The sequence below is a fragment of the Lagopus leucura genome, unplaced genomic scaffold (assembly GCF_019238085.1).
Source record: "Lagopus leucura isolate 7727_CA_CO unplaced genomic scaffold, USGS_WTPT01 Super-Scaffold_100065, whole genome shotgun sequence".
In the NCBI taxonomy this organism is placed as follows: Eukaryota; Metazoa; Chordata; class Aves; order Galliformes; family Phasianidae; genus Lagopus; species Lagopus leucura.
In genome coordinates, this window is record NW_024962309.1 from 661,312 (window position 1) to 678,548 (window position 17,237).

Consider the following 17,237-nt stretch of genomic DNA (forward strand, 5'->3'; position numbering starts at 1 on the left):
AATTGCAGTGATACACAAAAGGTTCTATTAACTACACAAATGAGGCACAGAGGTTTAGGATGTCTTTCAGGAAAGAGGATTATTTTCTCTATGCCCAGCACAAAGAAGTGCTTACCTAGGTGGTAAACATCAGGCTTCAACAGAATGCAAATAAATAAATTAATAAAGCAATTAACAGACAGAGATAGAAACAAGTTCGAAGTGTGGAGCTTTGTGGCTGAAAATCTTTTTTTTTTTTTCCTTTTTGGCCATTTACTGCAATTACTCCAACATACAGCATCTTCTTTCCAATCAGTAGCAACACTGTGCACTGATTTCCAAGCTTTTATTATTATTTAATTCTAATTAACAGAAAACTTTACTGATGTTTATTGTTTTATTTGATTTTATTGTAAATCAAAACACATTCAGGCAAGCAGCTAAACAGAAACAAAGATAATTCATATCAGCATATCTTTGGAGATGCCTACAATAATTGATGGCTTCTGTTTTATTTCCCCAGGTGTCAGACAACACCTACTCCCACCTGAAAGTAATTATCATTCCTCACCATTAACGCAGCTAGTCTGATTAGCATATACAGCACCCTTTCTGGCTGGTGATTCACAGGGAAACACAGATGTTGCCTTTAGAGGGAATACGTTTCACCTACCTCTTCAGTTCAAGAGATGGGCTTTCCTGTGGCTAAAGAAGGCAGTTGTAAATGGCTGCTGCCAGAATAAAGATTCAAGGGACAAACTTATGAATTCCTCGAGCTTAAAAGCTTTGTAATACTTCCCTACCCAGTATAGCTTTTTAAAAACGTGTCTCCAAGCTTACCAAGCAACTTCAACTCAAGAGCTGCATACAGAAGCTTTGGCAAAGTAGTTTATTAGTGCTGCTCGTTATTCACTGCATGATATATACATATATTTTCTGATGTTTGACTTTTTGAAAATGTATTGAAAACGTTTCAAAGAGTATTAACAGCCATGCTCGCACTGGGGTTTGATATGGTGGCTGCTATGCATTTCAAACTACTTTCTAAGCTCAATCTTCAACATTGAGAATTCTCAGCTGCTCTCAAACTTGAGGTACCCTGCAAAGTACAGTTGCAACCAACCCAACCAGAGTATGTTGAATTTTCTCAAAGAAAGATGGTTTGGTTTTCTTTCTTTTCCCTCTTATTTTAGGTAAAATGTATTATGTAACTTTCTGGACACAGAAGTATCAAAATGCACTCTGCAACACTCATCAATGAAAGAAGATAAGAAGTCATTGAAATCAGAGTATCATATGCAAATAAAAGTTGTTGTAGGTTTTTTTTTCAGCCAAAATAACGTAATTTTTAAAACAAATTGTGAACTTTTTCTTAAAGACTTGACTTCCCATCTCAAAAATGTGGTTTTCTATTGAAAATATCCTCACCCCCACTCAAATAGCTCAACATTGAAAATTTTATATCAAACTTTATTTTTCTTTGTTTCGCTCATATTCAGAACACGTGGCTTGTTGTATGTTGCATGAGCCAAAGAAAAGATGATGATGCTTACAAGTAAGACAACTCTTAGATCAGGTTTTACAGTAAACTGCTTTGTATTGTAGATAAAATGGGCCTAAACAGATCCCAGAGTGCTTAATTACTCTTATCAAATATGTATGCATTGGATTTGCTGCACTCGGATTAGGCATGCAGTCTATCTTGAACAATTTTTTTCTTTCACCCTCTTCTGTTTTCTCCTTGGGAGGTAATTGTACTATAGACCATGAATAGCCTACAAAAACCTTTATGTAGAAAGCTCTCTGAAGCACTAAATATGCTGCTTGCTTAGTCATGATATTATGCAGCTGTGTTTGATCTAGTTGGTATATACAGCAAAAAGCACAGGAAACCTCTGAACAGGTTTTGACTTAGCACATTCTTTCTTTTGATATCCAGAAACAGATCTTCACATTTACCCTTCTATATTCAAGGTTTTAATTGCATCATACTACCCCACACATTGCACTACCCCAAAAACTGTATGTACCTTTAACGGAACTGCAGAGTGCCAAGACGATCTGCACTACTGAACAGTATGGGAAGTGTTAGAAATATGAAATAAATCCTCATAAAAATCACCTTTTGCTGCTAAAACTGAAGTTTTCTTCAATTCCGTTAGTTTAAATACAGATTCATACTGTGCCTTGTGCTACTCAAAAGCGTGTTGTAAATGACCCTGTTCAAACAACCTAAGTTTAATTTCTACCAATGTATTCAGAAGGACATTTCCACTCTGCTTACCCGCTGCACTGAAAGTACAGAAATGGAAAAAAACAACTTTCATAGCTGCATTAAGCCAAATTATTGAAAAGAAAAAAAGCTCTTAGAAACACTAATTCACTTGGTGTCCCAAGTGTCAAAGACCAGTGACTTTCTCTTTAAAGCTCATTCATGTCAAGACAGAAGATGCTTCTCTATCCAACAGTGGTAAGAATTTGTCTGCAGTCTGCATTTATTGTGGACAAAACAGACAACAACAACAACAAAAAAGATGCATACGAACTGAAAAAGTCCAGAGAAAAGCATCAAGAGCCATCAAGTGTCCTAAAAATACAGCCTAAGTGAACTGAATTCATTTTACATAGGCTGTAGTGCAGAAGGCTGGATTTCAGCTCTGGGAAAGGGCTGCAAATCTGACAAAATGAACAGATGATACTGAAGATAATCTCTTATATCTACAAAAAAGGACTGACATCATTAGCCTTTTTCATTTTCTCAGGCACAAACAGAATGGTTTGCTCTCCTTTCCACTAACTAAATATGAAAGTAAACCCAAGTGAACTGACTTGATCAACACCTCAAAGCGGACCCTTCACACAGATAGCAATAGAAACCTACGGTATGGACTCTTAACTCTTCTCCACATTCCCTGGACACTTACAGGAAAACTCAGAACAGTACTGAAGGGATATTGTCTGTGCTATATTTAGGAAATATTTCTTCTTATTGGAGAGAAGCAGACTTTTTCTTTCTCAGATAAGAGTGATTTCCCTTACGAATTTGTATTTTGATGAATTCTTTCTAAAGACAAAACACACTGATAAAACATTTGCACTTAATATATTGAGTACACCAATGAATACCTGCAACACGCACTCCACATCAGCGCTGCTAGTGCAAGCAATAAGACTCATCTGATTCTTATAGCCTCCACCTTTCAAAAACTGCTCTGGGACTCTGCAGCTGAGTCCCCAAAGACTTAAGAATATATGTATACTGCTCCTTTCACAACTCATAATTCATTTTTGGAGACATAATTGATAATATCTACCAAAACCTACAAGCATCTGCTGACCTGGGAAAAAAAATTATCTTCCTGGGACTCTGAAGTAATACGCTCTGCTAAGACTTCAGGCATTGCTTCAAGCTTTCTTGTTTCTGGGTCAAAAATATTACAGAGTTCAAACCATATGTAATGAAAATCATAAGCCGCTTGTGCAGTTTATTAGCAGTAGGAAATCACATTTGAAATCAGGTTTCCATTGGGAACGTACAGTCAACTTATATGACAAAGGTAGCAGAAATTAATATATTTGTCTAGGCATTTTGAAGAACAGCCAGCTCCACTGGGGGAGAAGAAAGGGATGGTGATATCCTAGCAGCTTTCTGAGTATGTATGCAGGACAAGAACCCAAAGTGTGCATTTTCTGCTTCTAGAGAGCAACCAATTAATAGAGATTCAATTCTATTCAATAGCCTAACAAACCTCAGTAAACTGTAAATATTCACAGATTACTATGCCTAGGACCTAAACGAATATGAATGGTTTTTTTTCATAAACAATGCCAGTTCAATCCCAGTAGAACGATGACCCAATGTGATACATGCCTCTACTTCAAAAAGATTTTCCATTTCCTCTATCATATTTACAGAAATCACTTTAAATTATTTCAGATTTTGAAACAAAAGGTGTTAATAAGGTATCCCAAGCAGTATGCCATACAATCCCCCCACAGTTGCAGTTGGTTCCTCTCCATAGCAGTTCAGGCTGCAATTGCCTTTTGCAGAACGGATGAATTCATATTGCTACAGGAATCCTACTTACCATCCTAACAGCCTATAGTATATCTTTCAAATCTCTATATTTCAAGATCAAATATTTGTGATAGATATTTTTCCCTTTACTTACCCCTTAGTTTTCAGGTAATAAAAAATAATTTAAAAAAGGATTCCACTTTCATTGTGTTGATTCAAGACATCCATTAATCATTGACTTCCCCAAATCATTTTTTTTAAGCAATTCAGACATTGACCCAATTACTGCTGCACCACTATCAAACTTAGATATAAACAGAGGAGACAGAAAACAGTTCTCACTCAAATCAAGGCAGAGAGCATAAAAAGAAAATCTCCATATGAACCTCTTTGTTCCTTAGTTATTCCCTTCTGAAAAGGAGAATAGAACTTCCTTAAGTCACAGAGGTGTTGTCAAGGTACATTAAAAGATTAAGGGTTGCTCAGATAGTACAGTAATGGAGGACAATACCTAAGATAGTACTTCATTTATTCTAAGCCATACAAAAAGAGCTCAGCTACAGAAATGCTGCAATATGCTTCTAAAATGCTTCAGTATTCTTAAATCATTCCAAATATATATTACCAAGAAAGAAGGGGTTTGTGGCCAAGTGTAAAACAGCTTTGTTCTTAAGGGGGGGAAATGGCACTTTTATCAACCTTCCTGTTTTATTCTCTCATTTCTATCCCTGTGTTCATTTCCACTTTACACTGCAGTAGAAGTCAGTGGTATAACTTAGAGCTTTGTGAATAGGTGTTTGTTCAGTAAACAAGTTAAATGTGTTTGCATAATTCTTACAGAAATAAGATTTAGCTTTCACTGAATGGCTAAACATTGCCTTTTTCTCTCTGCAGATACGTATCAAGACAGCAAAGGTAAAAAACACATAGACCACAAAAAGTTTCCAAACATGAATCTTATCACAAAGAGGAGAGTGAGCCAAATTGTGCTGGAGAATACAAGAACAGTATAGCAGAGAATCACCCAAATGGTCCAATATATTTTCATGACAACTGCACAAATACTAAATACGAGGGCAAAGAGAATTATGATGTGAAAGGTTCAAGATGAAGAAGTTTTAAACATCCATACGCTTTACTGATTTAAGTAGATCTAGTTATGTAATAACATGCTGAATAAGGTCAGTAAAATTAGCTCAGTAGTCTTAAATACAATACTTTCTACAAGTGGTGTTGGTCAGTGTCCTAATTCTGCTTTCATTGAAGTAATGGAACAATGATCTCTGCTTTTCTTTCATTTTCAGCACCTGGGGGATTCTTTTTTGAAGAGCTTTGCTTTCCACAATTGTTTACAGAATTACAGGAAAAACTCTCCCTTGAACAGAGACCTTCTAGCAATATTGCACATTCAGTTGGACACTCAATGATTACAATTAATCTCTACCCCAGATTGCCATCATCCCCTCCCCACAAAACCCAGTGCTGTAGCTTTGATGCCATGAGAGAAGCTGCTTATTAGACCTTATTTTGAAAGTTTTTATCCTGCTTCTCGCCAAACCATACAGCAAGACACATTAAGCTATAAACCTCCAGAATGGTGTTCTCAAGTGTTATAATCCAGGCATGCAAAACTGGTAAAAGAAGAAATTCAAAGACATGAGCTAAGGACAGAGCTATCCCCATACTGCTCATCTGATCCCTGGTTTTATACTGCCCAGCTACCTCTCCCTCGGTTAGAAACATACATACATTGCTCCAAAAGTAATGCATCTTACTTATTTCCATGGAAACTACATCCAAGACAGAGCATAATATCACTGTTTGATAGAGAAAATTCTCAGCTACAAAATGCCACGTTTTTTTCCAACTCAGCCACCACCATTTGCTGTGCATTTTCACCAGCAATGAACACGGCCTCATGCTGTGTTCATACAAATCTGCACCAGCAAAGGTGACCCACTGTCACCACTGCTGAAACAAACCACCCACGGCCTCACTGTGCTCACATCCATTCTTTGGTCTCCACAAACATTCAGCAAACATGAATGAATGTCAATGAGTGCCATATTTTCTGTGTGGAAGAATTCAGTTCCAGATCTTGACATCATACACATTTCCAGGTCAGATTTTGTCAGACTGCCTCTCTGCTGCCATCTGTCTCACAGCACCAAGACATAATGGAATGTTGGCAGGAGATTCAAGCCCTACTGTTGTACTGCCAGCATCCACCACTGACATCGTGGACCAACATAATAAAATCGTAGGCATTACTTTCAGTACCTAACCCACTACTAACACAGCTCCATGCTGTCCCCTCTGTAAGGATCTGCAGGCCACCATGAGGCCTCCTCTCAGCCATCTCTTCTGTGGGCCAAACAAACCATGGGACCTCAGCTGCTCCTCACATCTTGCTCTCTAGAGCCTCCACCAACTTTTCAGCCCTCCTTTAAACACTAATAGTTAGGTTCCTCCTAAATGCTCTCAGTGAAAAAAACAAAAAAAAAAAAACAAAACAAAAAAAAAAACAACAAAAACGTGGTGTCTTCTATCCTAGCCATCAATTCGTCAGCTTTTCCTTCATTTAATGGCAATTTCCTGAAGGAGAATGTAAAACATCTGAGGAACAAACTGTCTCAGTTCACTTTAGCTTCTGTGAAGTCTTTAAAACCAACCTGCTAGTGTTTGTAGCTTTTGCATATGTACCTAGAAAGCAAAGCCACAGCTGAAACAACTGTTGCACGCATACATACAATTATTCACTAATGATGTTTGACATCAGTACCATCCCAGCAGTCTAATTGCCAGGACTCAAAGCAAAGTTTCAAGACTGGCTATCACTAGAGCTTTCATTTAGACACTTGGCTCAAGTCAAGATTGCTCTTGTGTTAACAAGGGAAGAACGGTTTTCTGACAGCTGGAGTATAAATATTCCTAGCTTAAAGGCAGCTCTTTGAAGTTCATAATCTCTTCTCTCTTCCGTACTCTTTTTCAAGCAAAGAACACGTGTCTAAATGCTTTATCATGGCGACTGTGTCTTGGCATTATCTTTGATACTGTCTCGGTGTGTGTTGTAAAGATAATAAAAAATCTAGCTGCTAGGAACCTGAACAAGTTCCCACAAGCATTTTCCACCTCTCTTCTGTTTATACCGTCAGCTTCCTACAAAGCATTTACATGGAGCACTATTAGTGTTGCACGTTATTTTCTTCCCTAGCATTCCCATGGAGGAATGTATTGTAGTTTCAAAGTAAAGTAGCGGTGTTCTTCCATCCATTTTTTTACCCTTATTCAAATTACTAATGCTGTTTATTGTGCAAATAGGCTTAATGAACTTGGTGGGTCCAGTTATAGAGAAGGGCACAAGCGTAAGGGTGAAAGCTTAATTTGTGGCATTCCAGTTATCAGGGCTGTGTCAGAAGGTTGGGATATTCACAGAAGAGAAGTCGTGCTTGCACTTTGTCCTATTTACTGCATTTGCACAGTATTAAATGGAATTATAGATGCAATTATTACATCAAAGATAACTGTAGCTAAGCAGAGCTACCTCTGTTCCCACTCATTTTTCCTCTGTGAGGTGTGAGCGCAAGAAGTTGGCACAAATGCAAGTAAATATCTTACTTACTGAAAATGATCAATAACTGCAATCATTGATAATAATTAATTTTTAAAACTGATCAGTTAACTATAATCATCACTGCTCAGAAATTAATATTGCAAGCACGTCCTGGGGCAAACACTGTATATTAACAAAAGATACATTTATCAGCTATTAAAACTCATGTCACTAATGGTGACAAATACAAAAAGTACCTTCCAAGGAGTTCACTAGGAGATCTGAGACCTTACCCAGCGTTCAAAGCAAAGGGTCTCTGCCTAAAACTGGCTGCATTAAGCAGCAACAGCAGCATGGCACAAACTGCCCTTTGTGTAACATCCCAAAAGTGAGCGTTGAAAGGTTCAGACTTCCCCTCATTTTTCCTCTTGTACAGAAGAAGACAGCATTTACCAGCTTTCCCATGTGTAATTACTGCATGTAGCAGGGTGTTTAAATGCATAAATTTTGTTGATAGATTGTTACTTCAATTAGTTCACTGGATGATTTTCTATAATTACAATAGTTTGTCACTAGGTTGTTTTCCCTAATTTGTCACCTCGATTACATAAATTAAATTGATTTATAGAAGTGTGTTAATATTACTTACCTTCGGTGCAGAATTCACAAATAGAGCTCTATGTAGACTGTTCAGCTCTTTGACCATGTGCATTTTCCATTGATGAGCATCCCTCCCAGTCTGTGGGAAGCAGACAGAAAAACACTGGGGACAATGTAAAGCAAACACTAGTGATGCAAAGCTGTTTTTCCTTCCATGCTTGGCATTTTGCCTAGCCTGTATTTTGGAACATATGGCCCCTCCTTAAGGAAAAAAATAAAATAAGAGCAATTATGAGTTTTGCCTGGTGGCAAAGGAAAGGCAGAGAGGGAAATATATCTGTGTTTTATTCTAAGCTCTGCCACCAACTTGTCATGAGTCCCTGGGGAATTTTAGCCTTTTGGCATCTCTGTTAGCTCAAGCGCAACATAATTAATTCAAATATCTAATTACACATTCACTTTCATTGAGGACCACAGAGTGTCTCCCAAATTATTATTATTACCGATAGCTCCAAATACCAGAGGTCACAGCACTGCTGTTAGTCTGCAAAGGGCCATCAATTTTAAATAATTCACTATAGAGATAGTCTAAAGCACAAGGTATTGCTGTATCCAAACAGCAGCATCCTGCACCAAGTTCACTCTAATAAAAATGACAAGAACAAGTCAGGAGACAGTCAAGGTCTCTGGAATACCACTGAAATGTATCAAAAATTATTTACTTAATATTTAAATCAAAAATATTTCGCTTACTTTTAAACCCCTGGAATATTGCATCTGAAAGTAAGAACAAAGCTTGGGATTTTCCCACATAACATCCTCTCTCCATATTATGCAACATAATACTATGCATTATGTCATTGTTAAAATAGTAGAAGCATATACAGATGAAGACTTGCAAGAAATTCCTTAGGTTTGTATGAAATAGCACCTTCTGTTCTTACTTAAGATTCCAGAACTAAGAAACAAAATGAAACAAAAACTAAATGAACTTCTTTCAGGTTTAGTCTGTATCATACAAAGAAATGTGATTCAATACTAATTTGAAATGGCTTTCTGTCAAATGTAAGGTCGGTGCATAGCCCTTTTTTGCTGCAACGAACGCCAAAAGAAAATGTAAAAGAATTTGCATAGAAGTTATTTTTTAAAAGAGGATGCTGTTCTCAGTTGTAGCAGCATAGCTCATGAATCACATGCTGAGACTGAACCCAGACACAGTGTTATGGGCAAAAGTAAAACAAAATGAAGAAGAACCTCTAAACCTCAACCTTTGATTTAACATATTCTGCCTTTTGCCTCATCACATTTCTTAATAGTTTTGTTAAAAGTATAAAGAAATTTTTAAGTCATTTGGTAGGTACCTTAAAACTCAAATACTACCTCAAGGAAAAAGTAATTCAAAAGACCCACACAGACTCTGAGAGGTGGATTCAATTTTATCATGCTCAGCATGTATTACCTGCCTAGAATAGCTCACTAATTGTCATGTTGCCCACTTGCATATCATTTGGATGCCTGCCCTAGGGCATAGGTGCTGAGCAGAAATATTTTCACTTACAGTGGGTGGAATACACAGCAACTCTTGTCTGATTAGCAGTCAGTCATATCTCTGCAACACAAGATTGCATGTGTTGTTGCCACGTACTGCTTTACATTTTGGTGAGTCCTGCTGACGTGGACATCAGAAAGATGCAACCAAGTGTTTTCATTACCCTTAAGTTCTGCTTTTCAATCTTCAGGACAAACATTTGGCCAACCTGCAGTTCTACTTGCTCTGGTAACCTGCCTAATCTCTTGGCTGAAATAAATCTTTGCTGCATTTTCTCTCTCACTACATTCTTATGAATAGTAACAGGAACTCTGAATTTTCTCCTTTCCCTTATTGCCTTAACTGTATTGTAAAAATCCCTTTTTGCCCAAAAACACACATACTTTGCTCTATTTACTGTTGCAGAATTCCTTCTGTTTCTACCTGGAAGTTACAGCCATTTTTAATTAGCATGCTGGTCTGTAGCAGCTGTAATAAGAAGGACAAATGTATCAGTAAAACACCATTCATTCCTTCTAGTCCCTCCAGCAGGCTTGGCTCACCCAACCACATTTAGGGCTTCTGAAACAGAAACATTTTGCTGTTTATGAGTATATCATTTCTTGATAGTTTCGACAAATAAAATTTTAAAGAGTTGAGTGTCTTAGCAACTTGAGGAGCCCTCTGAGACTTGCTTAGGAGCTTTTGAGAACTTCATCTTCACACCTGCAAACAGTGAAATCTCCCTTGGATTTTTGGCACTGTTTCTTTTCCATGTTTGAATCCTAGACTAGAGTCAGAGGGAAAAACTGGCTCAAGTCAGGGAGTTTTTCTTAATTTTTACCAATTACCAAATTATTACCATAAATTTTAATTACTGGCTCTGGTATGGAGTGATATAGTTTGGTTTGTTTAGCAATTAGGACTAGTATATTAGTTTAAGAACCAATATATTAGTTTAGCAAAAGGAATCCATAAATGATAGTTATAAAATTTTCCATTTCATCTTCAGTGGGTGAACAGTCTTATTTTTCCTTAATAATTTTGCACTGGTGATGCAATAGAATACTTTTATCTTCTGCCTCAATGATTTTGCCTCACAAGAAATACTGGGGTCTCAACAGAATACTTTTATTTTTTACCTCAAATCATGTAAGGACATTTTCCTCAGGTTCCACATACAGTGTTTTTAAAAAGTGACTCACTATGGCCTAATTAGCCGTTGAAATCTTCCAAACTGGAGAAAAGTGGACTGAAGTGTGCTAAAAGCTTCAGGGATGACGCTGGTGGTGAAAGCTGGGGAAGAAGTAGGTGGGCACTTGACCACCCCAGGTACCACCAAGTATCCCATTAGCACGTATCAATGAGATCTTGAGAAAGAATGAATGTGTATCCCAATGTACTGCATATGTATGTCTTAACTGTGTAAATGTAGAACCTGAACTCTGAGAGGATGCACTTGCTTGTGAAGTTGCCCAGAGCACATCATGAGGAATAAAGGAATGCCACCCTCCAACATCACATTGGAATTAGAGAGTTTTCTTCCTGGATTTCGGATGTCAGAGAAAGAGAAACAGCCAGAAATTAAGCAAGGACTTGAGAAAACACCTCACCTTCACTGCAGACCTCACCCCTTGCAGCCTCCCACCCCTTCCCACATTACATTCTCCTGTTTGCTGAGGCAAGGCTCAACTGCTCGAGGTTGGGGTCAGGGCTCTGTTTCTTTTCTTTGCTGCTCCTCCTTTCCATCTCCCTCCACCTTCATCCTGTCACAACCTGCAGCCCCTTTGGGGATCCATGGTGGAGACATCGCCCCACTTTTCTCTGCATATCTCCTTCTTCCATACTCTCCATTTCCTCCTTGGCACCAGCATCTCCTTTCAAGTCTTCTGTCCTGACCCAAGCCTTCCTCCTTGGGGTTGAAATTTGGGGAGGCAGCAGCCTTGCTTGCTCTGAGTTCACCCCCAGCACATCTCTCACAACCCTGCAGCCCCCATCAAGACCAAAACCCTTCAGTTCCACCCAACACAGGCTATGCAAATGCAAGACTGATATCAAAGACGTAAGCAATTTAGTAAGTATTCAAACAGGCCACTTGGTACAACACTTGGTACAAACTTGGTACTCCAGACAGATGAAAACAGACTCCTGTAAGCAAATGTGAGGAGGCCCAAAGAGCAATCTGCTTACCATCATCTGTACCATCTACGGGCAAACTAAAAGACTAATGCACAGCCCTGGCAAGAGCCCCTTGATTGAACAGAGCAGATGCAATGTTAGATTTAACATGTTTGATCATTCTGGTAATATGTGGAAAACTGTGTGAAGATTCATATGTCAAATAAGAGTTATTTAGCTCTGAGGTGTACATTCTTTGTTGAAACACACAGTGCTGCAAATACCCACTGTCAATTTGCTAAATCATCATTTGGTTTGAAGGGTTTTCTTGAGTAAGATTTTCAGTAAGAAGGCTATTGCTTCAGGCTTTAGAGAGGGGGCCTAAAACTCTGCCTGCAGGTTTGCTCTCTCCTGTTCAGGTGCTGCCACCAACTGTTTCTCAGAGGTGGGAGCAAAACCAGGTGAAGGCTGCACAAGCTGTAGGAACTCTGGTATCAAGATATTCCTTCACCAAATATCACCCAGCTCAACCAAGTGCAAGCAGCACCCAACCATCACCACAGCCAAGGAGGCCCCACACATCTGTCTGTCGTGACATCTCTCACCCACACTACCACAAGCTCCATCCACAGCCTTTCCAAAGGCCCAAACCTGGCAATTTAACCCCTTATTTCATTCTTTGGCTCGGTCACAGGTTAGGTACACCGTCAGGCAGTTGATACAAAATCTAACAAGTGCAACCAGTGCATTTTCATTTCCAAATCAGGCCTGCAGGGGGATTGGCAAATCAAAGAAATGGATGTGGAACAGAGGTGTTCTTGCTCAGTATTTATTGGTAAAACTTGTCAAAATGTATTAAATGTTATTTCTTCTCCCCTTTCCATCTCATGAATGCTTTGGAAAACAGTCCGGAGATGCTAAATAGAGATTTATCTGGAGACAAGGCTGCTTCAGAGCACTGCATGTTGTTTTTAAGCATCCAAATTATGGAGCAAGCGTTCTGTGTCAGCTTCTACTGAACATCACAGCTTTATTACAAAAGCATCTTGTATACCCACACTTCTCTGATGGCTGGGAAAACCAACTTTGTTCATGTTATCAGAAAAAGATCATACAAAAACAACAGATTAAGGTATTTACAAGGCAGTGCTGACTCTCTCAACAGCAACGTATAGGCACCAAGTGGGGAATTCAACCAAGAATTCAAATTGAGGCTGGTTTTGTTTGAAAATAAAACCTTTTGTCTGTTTTCTTCAAAAAAACTGGGGGAAGGCAAAAGTGGATTTATTCTGAATTAATGGTTTTAATTTATTATCAGCCTAACCAGAAATACTTGCATAGGTCGTGGTGCTCCCTGGATATCCCCTGAAGTCAGTAGGACTGGCTCTGTCATTAGGATTTCACAGTAGGAACTACCTGAAGTGCTCTACATGTCCCTTGGAGCACAGTCCTCTCAATTGCTGAGGGAACCTCTGCAGACCAGCTTTCTGGCTCAGATGTTAATGTTCATCATGAAACTTAGCCACGGTGACTCTCACTCTCACTTCTAAGTTTAAAGGATATTGGAAGAGACGAGCGTAACGGCAGCTTGGCTATGACAGTGGCTTGAGATGTAGTTCCACAGCAGCTTAAGTGGATCCATTTCATCCAGCTAACCTGGCACAAAAAAACTAACCCAACCTAAAAAAAGCAATTAGCTTTCTGCTAGCTTACTGACCTGCAACAGTTCTGTGCAGGGTCAGAGAAGCACTGGAGCCGGCACAAGTGAGGGTATGAAACTGCAGCATCCAGTGATTAGATTAGCAGAACATTAAAGGAGAGGCAGACCACTACAGAAAGCTGCAAGCTTGAAATAATGATGAAAGTTTATGACACCATACCCAACCTGGAAGAACTCCAGGATTCCCTCTCAGGGACTATATATTCTTTATAATGAAGCTTTTCAGGGCAGGGATCACGTCTGTGTGAGGAGGAGGTAGCAATAAGAGAAAGCAGAAGCGAGATGAAATAGTGGAGGGAGACAGAAAAGTTCTGGGTCTGAATCTGTTTCCAGCTGTGGTAATTCAAACGCTTCTATTCATGTATTTAGAATGAAAAGATAAAATTCCTTCTCCTGCCCTCTGTCAAATTGAGGTCCTGAATCTGCTCAGGACAAGAAGGGTTTCACAGTGGCTGCTTCAGCTAGGTACTGTTTTGACTTGTAAAATCACACTTGTATGATATTAAAGAAGAATACATATATATATGTATTTGCAATGAAGATGGAAAGAATGCTGAAATACAACTTAGGGAAAGAAGTGGCTGAGTATAGTTTTGTGTGCCACAATAAATCCAATTTGGTGCCTAAAGAGGAGATAAAATGATAAAGACAATATACTTGACAAAGTTTCACAGAAGGATACGCTGGAAAAATCTATCCAGACCATTTATTCCTCTGTGGACAACAGGATAGACTCATTTCAAATTCTGCCTTTGTTGCTGTGTAGAAATGAAAATGCTAATTGGTTTACTTGAAGTTTAATTGAAAATTAATAGAATTTCACTAGAGAATTGCAGAATAGGACTAGAGTTAAAATGACATTTGATTAAAGTCATACTAAAAATCTACTCAAGGACATTTTGAAGACAGCAGCAGATGAGTTCCTTTTAAAGGCAGAAATAAATATTTATCATTAGTAATAGCTACTAACAATATCCACAGTTTTTAAAGCAGCATAGAAAGATAACGACACCACAGCAAGATTCCACTTATCTTCACACCTGTGCAATTCAAAGAGATAAAAGAACTTGTTACCTTCTCCAGTTAGCAGCATCTCTACATCCTTTATAAAGAAATTCTGAGGGAATCAGCCTTGTTTAGCTTGGAGAAGAGAAGGCTTTGGAGACACTTCACTGCAGCCTTCCCGTACATGAAGGCAGCTTACAAACAAGAGGGAGACGGACTTTTCACACTGTCTAATAGTGATAGAACAAGGGGGAATAATTTTATACCAAAAGAGGGAAGATTTAGGTTAGATGTTATGAAGAAATTTTTTACTCTGAGGGTGGTGAAGCAGTGGAACAGGTTGCACAGAGTAGTTGTGGATGCCCCATCCTTTGAGCAGCCTGTGCCAGTGCCTCACTACCTTCACCATAAAAGATCTTTTTCTTATATCTAACCTAAATCTACCCTCTTCAAACCTGAAACCATTTCCCCTTTCCCTATCACCATAGACCCCCACTGAAATGTCTGTCCCTTTCTTCCCTGTAGTTTCCCTTTAGATGCAGAAAAGCCACTATCAGGTCACCTCAGAGTCTTCTCTTCTTCAGGCTGAACAGCCCCAACTCTTTAAGCCTGCCCTTATAGGGGAGGTGTTCCATCCGTTGGATCATTTTTGTGACCCTCCTCTAGACATACTCCAACAGATCTATGTCTCTCCTGTACTGAGGACTCCACATCTGGATGCAGTACTCCAGGTGAGATCTCACAGCACAGAGCAGAAGGGCAGATCCCCTCCCTTGCCCAGCTGGCCACACTTCTGTTGATGCAGCCCAGGACGTGATTGGCTTTCTGGGCAGTGAGTGCACATTGCTGGCTCACGTCCAGCTCCCCATCCACAAGTACTCCCAGGTCCTTTTTGCAAGGCTGTGCTCAATCTTTTCATCCCACAATCTTTTCATCCCATCCTCTAGCTTGTAGTGGGAGTTACCAGCTGTCATTTTAACCTCAAAAGAGGACCAACCTTCCAGCTGCTACTTCTCAAAGAAAGATTCTGTAGTTTGCTGGAATTAATGGACTACCTTTCGTTGTATTTCAGTAAGAACTACATTTCTGGTCTTGCATTTCTGCCTACAGAGGCATGACTACTGAATAACCACTCCATGATTATGAATATAACCATAATTAAGAACTTAATTAACTTGGAAAGTAACCAACAACTACATGGGCATGGATTCGTCATCATACAGTCACTAGTACAAGACTGGGAAACACTGGCCCTTTTAGGAATCTGGGTATACAAGAAAACTGAAGTGCTGTAAAATAAGTTTCAACATTGCAGATCTTCTTGCTTTAAAGCTCTGTAATGCTTTGCTGCTGAAAGCAGAGTCAAGTTATGGTGGTTTACATAACACAGTTACCTGAGATTTTTAAGTAGAAAACAAAAAGACAGGATATTTCCTATAAATTTCCTCTATCTTCTTGAACAAATCAAATAGGAACTGGCCATATATCTGTACATGACAGCATTCTCAACCATTAGAAATCAAGAGATATACAACTGTAAATTTTTCCTGTGCCATTGCTTTTCCTCCAAAGAAATGGGGTCGGGCTGCAACTCTTCATGAAGGACTTCTCTCATCCCACTGAGTTAAAACTTCATAAAAATTTCCAAAATTAATAAAACAACAGTACAGTTGACCAATGTTCAACAATGATATTTTCACAAAAGAAAAAAAATGCTTTGAAGAAAAATAAAAAAATCTTGGCTAACTGTAGAAAATCTGTACTTGCATAGCACCAAGTGCTGGTATGAAATGAGTATACAGTCTCTTTATGGAAATGAACAGGATCAACTGAATATTCATTTGATGGACTGAAATTCAACTCGTTTTAACATTACTATGGTAACAGTTTGGATGACATTTGATATTTACTTCAACCATTACTATTTCAGTATTATCATGAAAAACAGCTCATTTAACTGCCACCTCTGTGAGCATATGTGAGCATACTTACATGTTCCCCAGGCCTGACTTAATTGCTTTCCTTTGCAGTCATAAAGCTAAATCAGCACTAAAAGAAAACATCTATTGATCTTAACCACAGAGCCATCTATTCTGAATACTGTCACTAGTAGGCTCCAGAGAAAATAAAGGCATTCTCTTAAATTACCAGCTGCTACAGCATTGCTACAGCATTCCTTCATCAGTTTTCCTAGGAGGTCAAAAGAAGGTAAAAGATTAAAGATTCATGGAAATTTTAAAAGTATATTTTAACTGTACTGTTTCTATTGATGATAAAACCAATTTTTACTAGAGTTACTGTAATTTCTATTTAAGGGCATGATTGAGCACCCACATTTTAAAAAGAACAAAATGTCCAAGTTCTGGCATTTACAGAACTAACAGCATTATTAACCCCTGGGTCAGTTGCAACTAAGGGCATGAACTAGAATTAAACCACAGCAAGAATAATTCATATTTATAACCTCAATTTTAAATTTTGGGAAACGTTAGCTTTTACTGTGTACACGTCTGCCAATACTTATGATGACAAACAATTAATTTCAACTAATGAAAATAAGCCAAAAAGATTTTTGCACATCAGGTATTCATAACGAGTATAAAATGGTAGACAGTTTTGTGTCTAAAATCTGTGCTTCCAGTTTTCCACTCAACAACTGTTTGTGTATATCCTTTATTGCTAATAAAATACAAATAAGTATACCTTGATTGCAGTG